This window comes from Anabrus simplex, chromosome 3, assembly GCF_040414725.1.
Source record: "Anabrus simplex isolate iqAnaSimp1 chromosome 3, ASM4041472v1, whole genome shotgun sequence".
In the NCBI taxonomy this organism is placed as follows: domain Eukaryota; kingdom Metazoa; phylum Arthropoda; class Insecta; order Orthoptera; family Tettigoniidae; genus Anabrus; species Anabrus simplex.
Window position 1 is genome coordinate 244246749 of NC_090267.1, and position 14642 is coordinate 244261390.

Consider the following 14642-nt stretch of genomic DNA (forward strand, 5'->3'; position numbering starts at 1 on the left):
AAAAAAATAAACTTACATACATTTTTAGACCTCAACAGTTGCACATCGTGTAAAAATGTAATTCGTATATAACAACACACTTGATAGCAGGAGCTCTTATTTGAGTATGCTGCGTCGAAGACGCAACGTTGTAGCAGCTCCATGTAAACGAGTAGGGAAAGGAGGAATAATAGGCAAAGTTCTTAATAAAGCTATAGATAATTTACCAGTAGAATTGCACATACCAGGTTATGAATTCTGTGGACCTGGGACAAAGTTAGAAAAACGACTTAAGCGTGGTGATCAAGGAATAAATCTATTAGATAAGGCATGTAAAGAACACGATATCGCTTACGCTACATACAAAGACCAGAACAGAAGGAAAGAAGCAGATGAAATCTTAGCCTCTAAGGCTTGGTCTCGTGTAAACTCTCAGGACGCATCATTAGGAGAAAGAGCAGCTGCACTAGCATTTACGGGTATTATGAAAGCGAAAACTAAAGTAGGTGGTGGTAGACGAAGAAGAAAATCAAAACATCGAAGAGAACGAGTAAAACCAAAAAAAGACAACATGCTGTAAAAAAAAAAGAAAGGTGGTTTTCTTCCACTCCTTCCGATATTTGCAGCCTTGTCGGGCTTGGGCGGTCTAGCAAGTGGAGCTGCGGGCATAGCATCGGCTGTAAACAAGGCGAAAGCTGCACAGGAAGAATTAAAAGAAATGAAGCGCCACAATCGAATGCTAGAAGCGATGCGTGGGAAAGGGCTTTCTACTCGAAACAAAGGAAAGGGCATTTACTTAAATCCTCCAGCATACAAAAGATAATGGAAGGTCTGCCGAATAGAGCATTAACTAACATAGATCTGTATCGTTATGCATATCGTTTAAAAATTCCCTACTTCAGAGGTGTGTTTATGCGAGATACGTTACCGAAAATTTCTCGTAAAAATGAGAGTTGTATTTTGAATTTAGATCCGATAAGTAAATCTGGTTCGCACTGGGTTGCGTTCAGTAAACGAGGTGCGTATGTCTACTACTTCGATAGTTTTGGTAATTTACGTCCCCCTAAAGAGGTATTAGAATATTTAAGAAACTGTTACATTCGATATAATTTTCATTCTTATCAAACTTTTAATTCATCAATTTGTGGTCATCTGTGTTTACTATTTTTATACTGTATAAATAAAGCAAGACCTTAGTATTTGTGTTCAGTGTGCACGATGCCGTATGAAAGACGGATTACACTCGAGGGTAGAGGCTCGAAGATTGATGTAGTATTAGAAACTCCGATTTATTTGAATAGAGCTTCTTTCTATGAAATAGGTCTTGCCGCACTATTTACATCTAATAGTATTCGAAATGTCACTAGTAAAAATAATAAGTTTGCTATATATTTGAATGGTAAAAAAATTCTTTTGAGTGTAGCAGAAGGCATTTATGAATTCGAAGATCTTGTTGCAAAAATAGAAAGTTTGCTATTAAAAATGTGAAACTATTTCTGCGGGAGTACACTCCAAAACTTAGTTTTTTTATCTCGACTACTAACAACAAACCTACTATGCATTCTCCGTTTGACATTGATTTCAATGTACCGAACAGTGTTGGCACTAGCTTAGGTTATCTGTTAAATGTATATGAGAAATATGCTAACCATGAATCACAGCTGAATGAAATAGGTAACGTAATCGTTAATAGCACAAATAACCAGATTGGTATTAAAATGAAGGGAGACAAAACAACTGTACTCACATTACCGGAAGGTAGTTACACTTTTTCGGAAATAGGAGCTCTAGTTCAAGAAGCAATAATTAACAACTTTCCTATTCTCGAAGAGGAGAATGACCCTCTAGATGGAGATAGTAAACTTATTACTATTACTTACGAAAAGACCTATCTTCGCTGTAAAATGTCCTCCAACCTAGACGTAGACTTTGATGTTTCCGATTCAATTGCTGATTTGTTAGGATTTTCACGCCGAAAATATGATGCTAATAAATTACATATTTCAGGAGAGATTATTAAAATTAATAACGTGAACTCGATTCGTGTATGTTGTAATCTCGTGTTAGGTTCCGGTTCCTACCTCAACGGTAAACAAACACATTCGTTATACAATTTTAAACCGCTTGTTCCAGCAGGCTATCCTATCGCAGTTCAACCGTCAACTATAAGCTTCTTACCGGTAAACACTAGTGTTATTCAACATATATCCGTTGTACTCGAAGATCAGTTCGAAAACCCAATCGACTTACAAAATGAGGATGTAACAGTAGAGTTAATTATTCGTCCAGTAAAAATACAGTAATCATATATAACATAAAGCGTACACTTATGTACTATCATTCGAGTAAGGAACAGTTGAACAACATCATGGTAGTAATTTACAACAACCAGTCAAAAAACCGAGGATTAAAAGAGGAAGCAGCTAGAGTAGTAAAATATAGAGTAAAGCTAAAAAACAATCTCATCGTGTACGCGACAAGAAAAAATTAACCACAAACAATAAAGACTTTTTACAATCGCTAGGCTACCGACTACTATAAGTTCTATTTCTCCTACAGAAACTACTTTACTCTCTTTTCGTGTGCGTAATCAAGGTAACATCACTCTCTTTTTGTGTGAATTCACTTTACAATGCTACCGACTACCCCCCTAGGATAAAGCATATAAATTCTAATTCTCTACCAAAAACTACTTTAGTCTCTTTTTGTGTACAATCACGCTAACATCAAGGAGAAATATGTTCAACGTAACGGACAAAGTTATATTTGACAACAGAGTTGCTAGGCGGGAAGTAAGGAGCTATCATCCATATGCTGGCACGAAATATGAAAACAACGATGAAATTCGAGTTCCTGTACACAACCAAGAACATATATTTTTACCCTCTGAAGCTGATGTTCACATCGAAGGTGAAATAGTTAGATCAAGCGCAGATAATACACCATCAGCTACAGCCGTTCCCGATCAAAACTTTGCAGCAAATCTCTTCGATGAAATGCGTATTGAATTGAATGGTAAAGAGATTGAAAGAACACGACGTGTAGGCACAACTAGTGCTATAAAAACTTTCGCCTCTTATTCTAAAAATGAAATGTTAGCGCTGCAAAATGCAGGCTATTTTCTATCAATTTCTACACCACCAAACGAAGCTAATATTGCCCACGCAACTACAAAGCTGTTCCACGCAATTATCCCACTGAGTCTTCTTTGTGGATTATTTGAAGACTACAGGAAACCATTCATAAACTGTAAACTTGAATTTATCTTTATTCGTTCTAGAGATGACAAATGTGCACTGTTTTCAGCCAACGCGGAAGATACAGCTAAGGTCAAAGTACGAAAAATGTATATAAAGCTACCAACTCTAATACTGTCCGACGAGGAAGAAGTTAAACGCATAAAGTTAATCCAAAAAAATCCTTCTATTCCTGTAGCATTTCGATCGTGGAGTTATCACGAGTTACCTACTATTCCAAATTCAACGAAAATTAATTGGACTGTTATGACTACGTCACAAATAGAAAAACCGAGAGTTTTTATGCTTGCTTTCCAAACCGATCGTAAGAAAATTAATGTTTCTTCTTCTCTGTTCGATCACTGTAATATTCGATCCGTTGGCGTATTCTTAAATTCAAACTTTTATCCCTATGAAAAGGCTGTAGCTAATTTTAACAATGGTGACTACAGTGAATTGTATGATATGTTCATCAAGTTTCGTAATGCGTACTATCAGCTTGATGATAATCGTTCCGAACCGAACATATCACGAAGTGAATTTCACTCGCATTGTCCTATTGTTGTTGTTAATTGCATGGAACAGGTTGAATCGATAAAATCTTCTTCTGTAGATGTTCGCGTTGAAATTGAAACGAACGAACCTATTCCAGCCAACACTACTCTGCATTGCATTATTATTCATGATCGCATAATAAATTATAAACCACTAACGAATGAAGTATTTTTCTTCCAATAATCTTGCGCGAGTTTTTCTTCCTTTTTTTCCTTGCTAATAGTGTATATAAACGAGAGAGTGAAGATTCTCTGCTTCAGTTCTTCGATATCAAGCACACCATGAGTGCAAAACCCAGAGGAGTGATAGTTGACATTCAGAGGTTACCTACTGGAGGTTACGAGATAGCCTGTTGTAATATAGATTCGTCTACAAATGTGTTATCTACTGCTCTATTAGGTATGAGTGTACCTAATTTAGATTTCACGCTTACGTCGTTTTTCAATCTTCTCAGTGAACAACAACACCAATATCTGGTTGTGTGCAACTGTGTTAATGAGTTACGTCTATTAGCACTGCAAGAGTATCCTCGTACATGCATAATTGACTTGAACACTATAGAAGGTGTACCTGATTTAAGAACAATGCGTAACGAGTGTTTCCCTGTTGACTGTCCGCGCCATTTACCACATGTTGCAAGACATTCAGGCAGCTGTGCTATGTTCAACGTTCACGCAGTTCATAGTTGGCTAAAATCGACAGATGGTGTGATGAGAATAGTGTGTTCAGTGATAAACAAATTTAAGAAAGAAGGTGTGAGCAGATTCAATAAATTTGAGTGGGCTTTCTTCCCTGAAAACATATTATCTATTTACGAACAACATCAGTTAAGTGCGCTCTGGCAGTATCTACCAGATCATCTGAAGGCGAACTTACACCAGGCTTGTCAGGATTCAGGAGCTAACAACAACGACATCGTCCGAGCTTGATATCAGCTACTAATACATCAATTATTAAGTTGAAAAAAAAATATAGATATAATACCATCCTTTTTTCCTTGGTTTTTTTTTTAGGTTTTATTCTGCTTCTAACTAATTTATTTATTTTTTCTCCTCTGCAGGTGTCTCCTCATAGTGGGATCAACAACAACAACAACAACGACGTCTGAGCTTGATATTAGTTACTATTTCATCAATTATTAAGGTAAAGAAAAAAAATAGTTTCCTTTTTTTTCTTGCTTGCTTTTTCTGTTTTATGCTGCTATCAACTAATTTTTCTTTCTTTTTTCCCCTCTGCAGGACTATCCTCTGGTGGCGGTAGAAGATTCAGTCTCTGCAGATCTCTCCTCGTGGTTGCAGTTACAAATTCAATCAGAAGTTTATATTTTGAAAAACCTCTGTAGTTTCCTATTCAATAAACTTGATTGTAAAAAAGAAATATGTTCTCTTTTTTTCATTCTCCTACTCCTACTTTAGTTAAGAGTACAAGGAATAAAAGGAGAGGCTGCGCAGGATAGTTTGAAAGAAAATCAAACTTTTTGATCATCTAGTGTAGAGTTTTTATTTTTTTCGAAAAAGAAAAAAGATTAAATAAAGGTTTACAATGCACTTTAATATATAAATGATAGAAAATTAACTTACAGTACAATACTAGTTAGTACAATAGTATACAATGTACTTAAACAGCGAGTGTAATTCTATAAGATTCCTTTTTTTTCATAATTAAATAAATATAATAGTATGCAATGTACTTTAAAAGTATAAATACAGTACAATACATTGAATAAAAGAAACAGCGAGTGAAATGTTTATCTAGTTTGAAATTCTATAAGCTTACATTTTTTTTCATTAATTACAGAATGAAACAAAAGTTTCTCTAAAATAAAAAATGATTAAAGTAATCATAGGAGCTTCTCCTCTTATTACTTAATATTCACCTTCAAAGAAAATTACATTATTTTACATACAGAGGGGTAAACTGATGACAAAGTGGAGGAGGTGTTCACAAAAAAAGCAAACCTACTTTGCAAGATAGCTATACATTAGTTATACTTCTTTTCTCTGCAAGACTGTAATGTCCAAATGGTAATGTATTAATTTTGTTATCTGTGATGTACCTTTTGTCATCATTAGCTGTGAGTGCTAGTTTGTATTGACGAACCGTGAACACAGAATGAGAATTGGAAGTAATGCACACTTGTAGTTTGGTCACTTGTTCACCTTCATACAGACAACGTCTATACTGATCAATTGTAAGGTGATCGACAACATTTTTTTTGACACCCTTAGCTTTACATGTAGGTTTCTCTTTTTCACACAACTTAATAGCATACATCTTTGGTCTCAAACCTACAAATTCTTCAACAATACTTCCACCGTTTTCATCCTTCATCAAACCTATTTCACCTGAATTTTTTCTTTCAATTTGGAAAGGATTATTTTCATCATAATTTCCTGTATCAAACAAAACTGAATTTTCCTTCATAAACTCATATATATCAAATGAAAAATTGTATATTAAACTGTCGGTGTCAGTGTAGAGTAGTTGTGAGTTTGATTCTGTGTTTCTCAAAATAACGTTGTAGTGAAAATCGTTCATTTTCATTTTTGACAAATCTAAAATTGTAGCACCGAGGTAAACCGGTTGATTGTGATGAATTTGAAGTTTCTTCATTTCGATAACCATACACTGTTCGTCTACTATAATACGACGTTTGAAGTTTGCTCTTGAGATCAACGTACCAGCACCATAACGTCCCTTCCACTGTGTGACCCATCTGACGTCGCGCAGCTTCCTTACGTTCATTAATGAACGACCAAAAATTGCGTTATTCATTAATTTATAGAAACTTTTCTCGAACTCATTTTTTGCTAACTTTCGTTTCTCTGTGTTCAAATCAATGTAGCATTTTAACCATGCGCTCTGATTAAACTGAATCGCTCTGTAAATGTGAGCTACTTTCATACCTAATTCTACACACTGTTTTAATAGCCTATAATGAAGAACATACCGTTCCTTGTTGTAAAGAGTGCTCATTAGTTTCGTAGATTTTTCAGGACACAATGGATAATCGGCATGTTTATCATGAAGTTCTAGCGCGTAGATTAAATCAACTTCTACCATAAACCCAACATCTGCTTCATCTCCTACATTCATAATGTCTAAATTCTCAACGTTTTCGACCCATTGAAAGCCGCCCGTTGGAAGAAACTGTTGCATAGCGAATCCATACAAATTGTTCACGTCAAAGTACATTATGTATGATTCCGGTTTGGACTCATCGTATGTTAACATGTACTTGTTATTTGCTACTGCATGCCGCGTAACGCATTGCACATTACCACCGCGTATGGAGCGTTCGAAAAACTGCAGCATGTCGATATCCTGAAGTAATTCTAGCTGGACAGCTGTTATTTTCTTCATAGCACTCCATGCCATAGACGGTACCGTGTAGAAATGAGCGGCATCAATACCATATGTCTCTTTTCCACTCAATCTAAAGTTTTCAAATACATCGGCCAAGAGTAAAGTATCGATTTTCAAGTAAAGATCAGAATATTCACCCAACGATTTACAGTTAAACTTATTCCAAATAAGCTGAGCAAACGCGTAGTTTTCTTCCGAAACAGTTTCACCCTTTAAAGAGCTAAAGAATGAACTCCTTGACGGTAAACTAGTGTCGTCTAACACCTCCATACTAGTAACATATTCGTATGGAAATATCCCTTTCCGAGAAGCGAGTTTAAACTGTAAATCATCGGTGAAATACCGTCTCGTTACAAGCTTTGACTCGTCACTAAGTAATAGCGACATTTTGTCCAGCGAAAAAGGAATAAAGTTGTAAGTGTCTATAAATCTTAGTTCAACACACTGTCTTTGGTTATAACGTATAAAGTTTGAAAATCCTTTGTATCGTTCCATGTTCACTGCTAATAGTTTAATGTTCGTTCTGTGATTTGTCACAACATCCCCTCCCTTCCTATGCAGTTCTCTAATTATGAAATGGCCATCATAGGCTGTCAAATTATGGAATGCTACCGGCAAGATAGAAATTTTACGATACTGTAAGTTACACAATTGATGTGCTGATCCCCTGTAAACACCCGTTAAATGACAATGATCGCGAACTTTAATTTCATTATCTGCAATTTCCTTCTCACATATGTGACATAATGTAGACGAAAGAAATTCATTTTCTTGCTCAACAGTTAATGCTAACATTGGTTTCGTATCAAAATAATAGGGCGCAAGCGTGTCCACCAAGTTATACATCTCATCTACGAACCATTTTACACAATCACTACCTCGATAGAGTTTGAAAGAGCACAAATCTCTGTCAAAACTACAGTGTAAATAATATGCTACGCTGTATGGCACATGTTCGTGAATTGGAGTTGAATGTGAGGTGTCATCACTTGGAAAACAAGTAGACACAGGTTTCAGTATGCATTCTGTGTCAGCATACACAATAAAAGGCACTGGCTCTTTAACCTTATACTCGGTAAAGTACACTAGCCGTTCGCTATCCGAAGGCATTATACTTTTGCCCACCGGAAATTGTATACAGTTATTAGTATGCAAAGCTAATTTTTCCTTATTAGAAAAGTAAGACAAACACCGTCTGCAAATATAAATTCTATTATGGTTCTTCGTAAGAGATGAGCGCACAAGACGTGGAAGATTCTTAATCAAACAAAAGTGATACTTCTCACTGTCGCCAATCTGAAGCATTAGAAGATCTACGATCTTTTCACACGTTTTATGTGAAATGTACAATGGTACAAGAGTAAACTCTTTTTTGTCATCATTCCGTCCTATGCACACCCAGTTGTTCTCGTCATACTGCGCTCCGAATACATTCACGGAGATTTCGTTTTGATCTTCAAATTTTCTCATGTATCTCATTTCCATCGGGATTGGTATGTCTTTTAAATTTAAAATTGCATTATAATGTGGATAAGAAGAAATGCGATCTACATGATGTTTAGCTGGAACTAAGCCAGCAACTACACTCCACGCAAAGCAAGCATCTCGTGTGTTCCGCAGATTAATAACTGCTTTCTTGTTTCGAATTGCTGTAGGCAACGTTAGACAAGTTGGCGACTTGCCCACGTGAAAACCTACATTTTTATTAATGTTTATCCGCAATTCGCGAATTCGTAGCAGAGACCATCCCGAATCACGAGCCTCGAACTCTGATAATTTTTTCAGAATCGGTCTCGTTACATGTTCGTTGTACCATTCTCTTAAATTAGTACCTTCAGTAATTTCAGCGTTCCTTGAATGAAAATAATTGTTATCGATTTTATCGTGAAGGACATGTTGTGTGCAGAGAACGGTATTTACTTTTAATGCTTGTGTCTTGAGTGCTTCCTTCACGTATTTATTAAACCACACGTAAGATTTATCTAGGAACTCTTCGGGGAGTAAGAAATCATTGTTAACATTTACCACCGCTAGTGTGTACACTCTGCGCCGAAAAGCTTCCTCGATTTGTTTACACTGGAAAGCAGACAAATCTTCTATCTGAAAAGTTAGTCCATTAACAGCGCGAGCGTGAAAATAAATTTCTAACATCTGATTACGCATTTCCTCTAGCTCGTTAAGATTTTCAATCAGCTTGAACTGAGCTTCTTCTCGCTCGTCGCTAGGTTCGAACCGATATGAAATTAGTATTGATCCATTTACCTCCCTCATAAACGCGCGAATGCGTTCAAACGCTCTATCAAAATGAGTTTGCATTCTACCCGCATCTTCATCTGTCTGTAAATTAATGTCTAGTTTCCTACGTTTGCTGCTCGAAGGATACTCCATGACTACAAAAAAAAAAAAAATACGATTTGGTGCTAAATTTTTCAGCAATCTCAAGACAAGTCCAGCAGTTGCTGTAGCAACGACTTATCAAGAATGTACAATCCGTCATTACACAGTATAACCATCGAGCTAGGTCACTACCTTCTGCATCGCGTGAACAGTGTACAGCTTCGCTAGGAAACTCCTCCTGAAGCTTCCCTAGCAATGTATTACGGTAATAGGAAATGTTATTTGAATTTTGTGACGAAAAGGAAAATTCAATTTTATAAATTTCTTCGAATGTATTATAGCCAAGAAATAGTAGAAAATGTTCATTACTTGAAAGTTCACTCAAAAGAAATCGCACTACAGCAGCTGTCACTTCCTGCTGGCTTTCATAAGCTTTACTCAGGTTCGTCACATATACTGTATAATTAAAAAGAGAACCCCCTCTGTTCCATAGTTCAATACAATTAGCACTCACTTCTTGTTCTTGTTGTGCGCTCAGTTGTCCCGCTTCATCTTCAACAGGCTGTGAAGTAGCGACCACATCCTCCTCTCGATGTACTTGAAGACGACGACTCTGTATGCTTGGATATGCTTGATGTTCAGTTCCTGGTTTAATCTCAACTTTCTTCCACTTCATCATATTACCACCTCGGACCTGAAAAGAAACACCACATACTATTTTCAATTAACAAAACAATTATGCGAATACGGCGAAAAAAAATTACATTAAGAACGAAAATACTCTCTGCATACTTACTTAGTTAAAATAGATGTCGTAACTGATGACATTCTACTGTAGGAAGCACACTTGATGGTAGCCCCTCTCCATGCCTCTGTACATCATTTTCAAGTTGTTTTTTAAAGAATTTATTTCTTCTATTTCTTCTGCTGTAAGTTTTGAGAATTGCGCCGGCAGGAAAACACTCACAGTCTCCTCATCTTCCCCTTCTATATCAACGATTATTTTCCTCCCAAATCTTGTTTCTACCGCTCTCAGCGCTTTAACCTTAAATGGATGGTTAAGTTGCAACTCACTTAACTTTCTATTATGAAATTGTGGTGCCTTGGCAATTTTGTTTAATTTCATTAACATATCCATTTTGTTGAAACTGCTATATCTTTTTTAAAATTAACAAACTAAATAAACTTACACTTACTGAAGAGGAAAGAAAAGTAGTAGTAGTAGAGAACTCTTCCCACTAGATGATAGTTTTCATGTTGTGCTCTGCTCCTTAAATACTCCCTGCCACCACCTTCACTCCTCACCAGTAGGCTGCACTTGTCACTAGTTCACCTTCACTCAAAATTACAACCTACAATAAACATCCTGTTCGTGACAGAGATAACCTTCAACAAGTTAGAAAGCGGATCTTGCCTAGTAACAGCTGCACTGTAGCACTCCTTAGTGTTTCCCCCTCACCCCTCTAGTAAGAGAGGAGTGAGGGATCATTTTTTTTTACATAAACTAACATCCTGTTCAGCTTTCACCAGCAAGTGACCTATTAAAGCAAATCCAGTTGCCACATAGTTACTGTACCTTGCCCACAAGAGTAACCTTTCAAGAAAATTAATTACCTCTTACATAAAGACCTCTGAGTGTGTTGTCCTCATTCTACATGTGGTTGACCCCCTTAGCCAGTGAAAGCTACTCCAGCAAAATCCAGTCACAGCACCTTGCCCCCCACACCTTTCAAGAATTAATTACCTCTCACATTAAGACCTTGCAGTATGTGTAGTTAACATTCCACACACGCCTTGCCAAGTGAGAGGCCCCTTCAGGGAGTGAAGCGCACGGGGCATGCGCAGTGGCTGCCGCTGGTCCAGAATTCTTCTATCGAAACTCTGGTCCAGCTTTCTTCTAGGTACTCTACTGCTACCTTTCCCCATAAGAGCCCGCGATTGACTCGGTCACATGACAGCGACGTCATAACCACGTGCTCTTGTTTCTAACCAAAGCCACGTGCTTGGCCACGTGCTGTTTTGACAGCTCTTATCTTGACGGTCTCTATCCTCACTTTATAGACAACAGAGCATCGCTAACCTCAGTGCTGCTATCTTGTCGGGGCTAAAACTCATTGTGCCAACTTATGCATATGGTGGCGGGTAATTTGAAATCCACGTGCTTTTTGACATTTTCAAGATGACAGCTGCTATCTTTTACCCCGTGGGCACGGGATTTTAAACAAGTAAACATGGCTAACCTCAGTGCTGCCATCTTGATACACCCTAACCTCATTGTTGCTACCCTATGCAAGTAGTGGCTTTTTCACAGCTTTTTGACATTATCAAGATGACGGCTGCTATCATTAACCACGTAGGCACGGGATTTTAAACAAGTAAACATTGCTGACCTCAGTGCTGCCATCTTGACGAGACTAAACCCCACTATTACCACCTCATGCACTCGGTGGTCGGCAATTTAAAAACCACATGCTTTTTTGACATCTGTCAACATAACAGCTTATCGTCTCAGCTTACTACAAGCTCTGTTACTAAACTCACACCACCAGATAAAGAGGAGGTGCATAGGGAAGATAAAGAAGAACACGTTCATTTCCCATCGGAGCTTGTTTATTCTACTTTATTTTCTAAGCCGACAACATGTTCTGTATCTGTGCAAACATCTCAAGAAGAGAAGCAACTACACTTGTGAACATCATAGTAGGCCATCAAATAAGTCTAGTGGTTAAATCTATATTCATAAAATGTTACATCAATTCAAAATCCCTGTCGACTAACAAAGAGTGCCGCGTGAGTAGCCGTCCCTAAAATCAAGATAAGTTAACATTATACATTTCCGATCCCTCTCACAGCTTATTTTATCTGCATGATGGTAGTGATTATTGATTTAAGAGGAAGTAGAGTTCTATTCTACTCCCTTGTAAACAAAGTTCAAATCCCATGATTTTTTATTTTAACTACCGTGTTATAACAGGGTTTAAATCCATGACTTTTCTCCTTAACACAATAAGATGCAGGACAAAAGTATGCGCTGCTAAGTAGTAACATGACATTTTGCACAGTAGCATGATGTTTTATTCCGTTTCGGTAACTAAATCACTTTACAGATGTTGCATGTGCTCGATTCCCGCAAAATCCATTTCCTTAGGACACAATTATTCCCTACTAAGTAGTAATCATTTTATCCGCAGTAATTAAGAGGAAGTACGTCGGATGGAGATATACAACTTTTGCAATCCCATGTATGCGCGCTGATTGTACAGCAATGCGTTTGTACCCACAAAGAGATTAATCCCATAATGCACGATAAGAACAGATTTCGAATCCCATAATGTTTGGCGTTATAAGTTTTTGTTCTAAACACTGTTTGTCGACATGTTTTGTCATATCGGATAAATACATACAACATTAGCTTGTTCTACACTCAATTGTATTGTGTGCTAAATTTAACAGGGTTGAGCTTGTCATGTCGAAAAGGGACATAGAGCACAGTAGCCTTATAAGTTTTTTCTATTCTGAAAACTAATAGTCAACATGTATTCTCATGTTCTGCGATCAATTCTAGTGTGTGCTAGTTGTAAGAGGATTGAACTAGCCTTGTCGAATAGAGACATACAGCACGGTAACTATTTTGTTATAAGTCTTTCTGTTTAATAGTCAACATGTTTCCTCTTGTCGCATAAAAACGTACAGCGTGTCAATTCTATATTTTTGAAATTGCACTCTGTAATTAGATTAAACATGTTTTGCCTTGTCGGATACAGCATTAGCTTATCCTACAAACAGCCCCCATCTTTAACCACGTGCACTCGTTATGGTCTCAGCTTACTACAAGCTCTGTTACTAAACTCACACCACCAGATAAAGAGGAGGTGCATAGGGAAGAGAAAGAAGAAGAACACGTTCCTTTCAGATCGGAGCTTTTTTATTCTACTTTATTTTCTAAGCCGACAACATGTTCTGTATCTGTGCAAACATCTTAAGAAGAGAAGCAACTACTCTTGTGAACATTACAGCAGGCCATCAAATAAGTCTAGTGTTTAAATCTATATTCATAAAATGTTACATCAATTCAAAATCCCTGTCGATTAACAAATTGATTGTACTCGAAAACCGGTATCCTTACCGCATCGTCCTCCTACCGCTCTCTCCCCAATCGACAAATGGAAGAAAACAGCGCTGATAACGTAAGTATATCGCAGCTAATTTTTTATCAATTCTGGACTGCATCTGTCCATAGGAAGAGGGATGAGCTAACCTCAGTAACTCTAAGGAGGAGCCCTTTTTTCTTTTGCTAGGAAAAAGAGCCCTTTTGTCGGGAGGAGGAGCCCTTTGCCCTTTTGCTAGGAGGAGGGAGCTATTTCGTCTTTTTGCCAAACAAATAAGGAGGAGAAACCCTTTTGCCCTTTTGCCCTACGAATATGCAGGACGCGCTCTTTTGCCCATTTGCCAAGGAGAGGAGCCCCTTTTCCCTTTTGCCAGAAAGAGGAGATCTTTGGCCCCTTTGCCCTTTTGCCCGGAAGAGGAGCCCTTTTGCCCTCTCGCACTTTTGTTATAAGGATAAGGAGGAGGAGGGCGGCTATGCCCCGTGCCCTTTTGCCCTTTTGCTGCACGGATGAGGAGGAGGAGGGCGGGTGTGTCCCGTCGGAGGAGAGGAGGTCATAAGAGCCTACGTATAACAAGAATCTTGTGCAAGCGCCCTTAGACCGTCTCCTTAAATCCTATGTCTCCTCTATATAGCTATCTCCATAAGAGTCTATGCATAGCTGCCATCTTGCGTAGTAGCCCTTGGGCTAGCTTTCTTCATAAGAGCTTGTGTGTAGCCGCCATCTTGCACCAGCGCCCGTAGGCCGTCTCCTAAAAGCTTACGTATAGCTGCTATCATGCACAGTAACTTCTGATCCCAGTTCTAGGAATTAGTCTCATAACAGCCTGTGTATAGCCGTCATCCGTGCAATCGCCCATGGTCGTCACCTTTATCTATTAGAGTGCATGTATAGACGCCATACGTGCAATCGCCCATAGCCGTCATCTTTCTCCATAAGAGCCCATGTATAGCCGCCATCTGTGCAATCGCCTATGGCCATCATCTTTCTTCACAAGAGCCATGTATAACCGCCATCCTCTGCAATCACCCATGGACGCCATATTTCTCCATAAGAGCTCGGG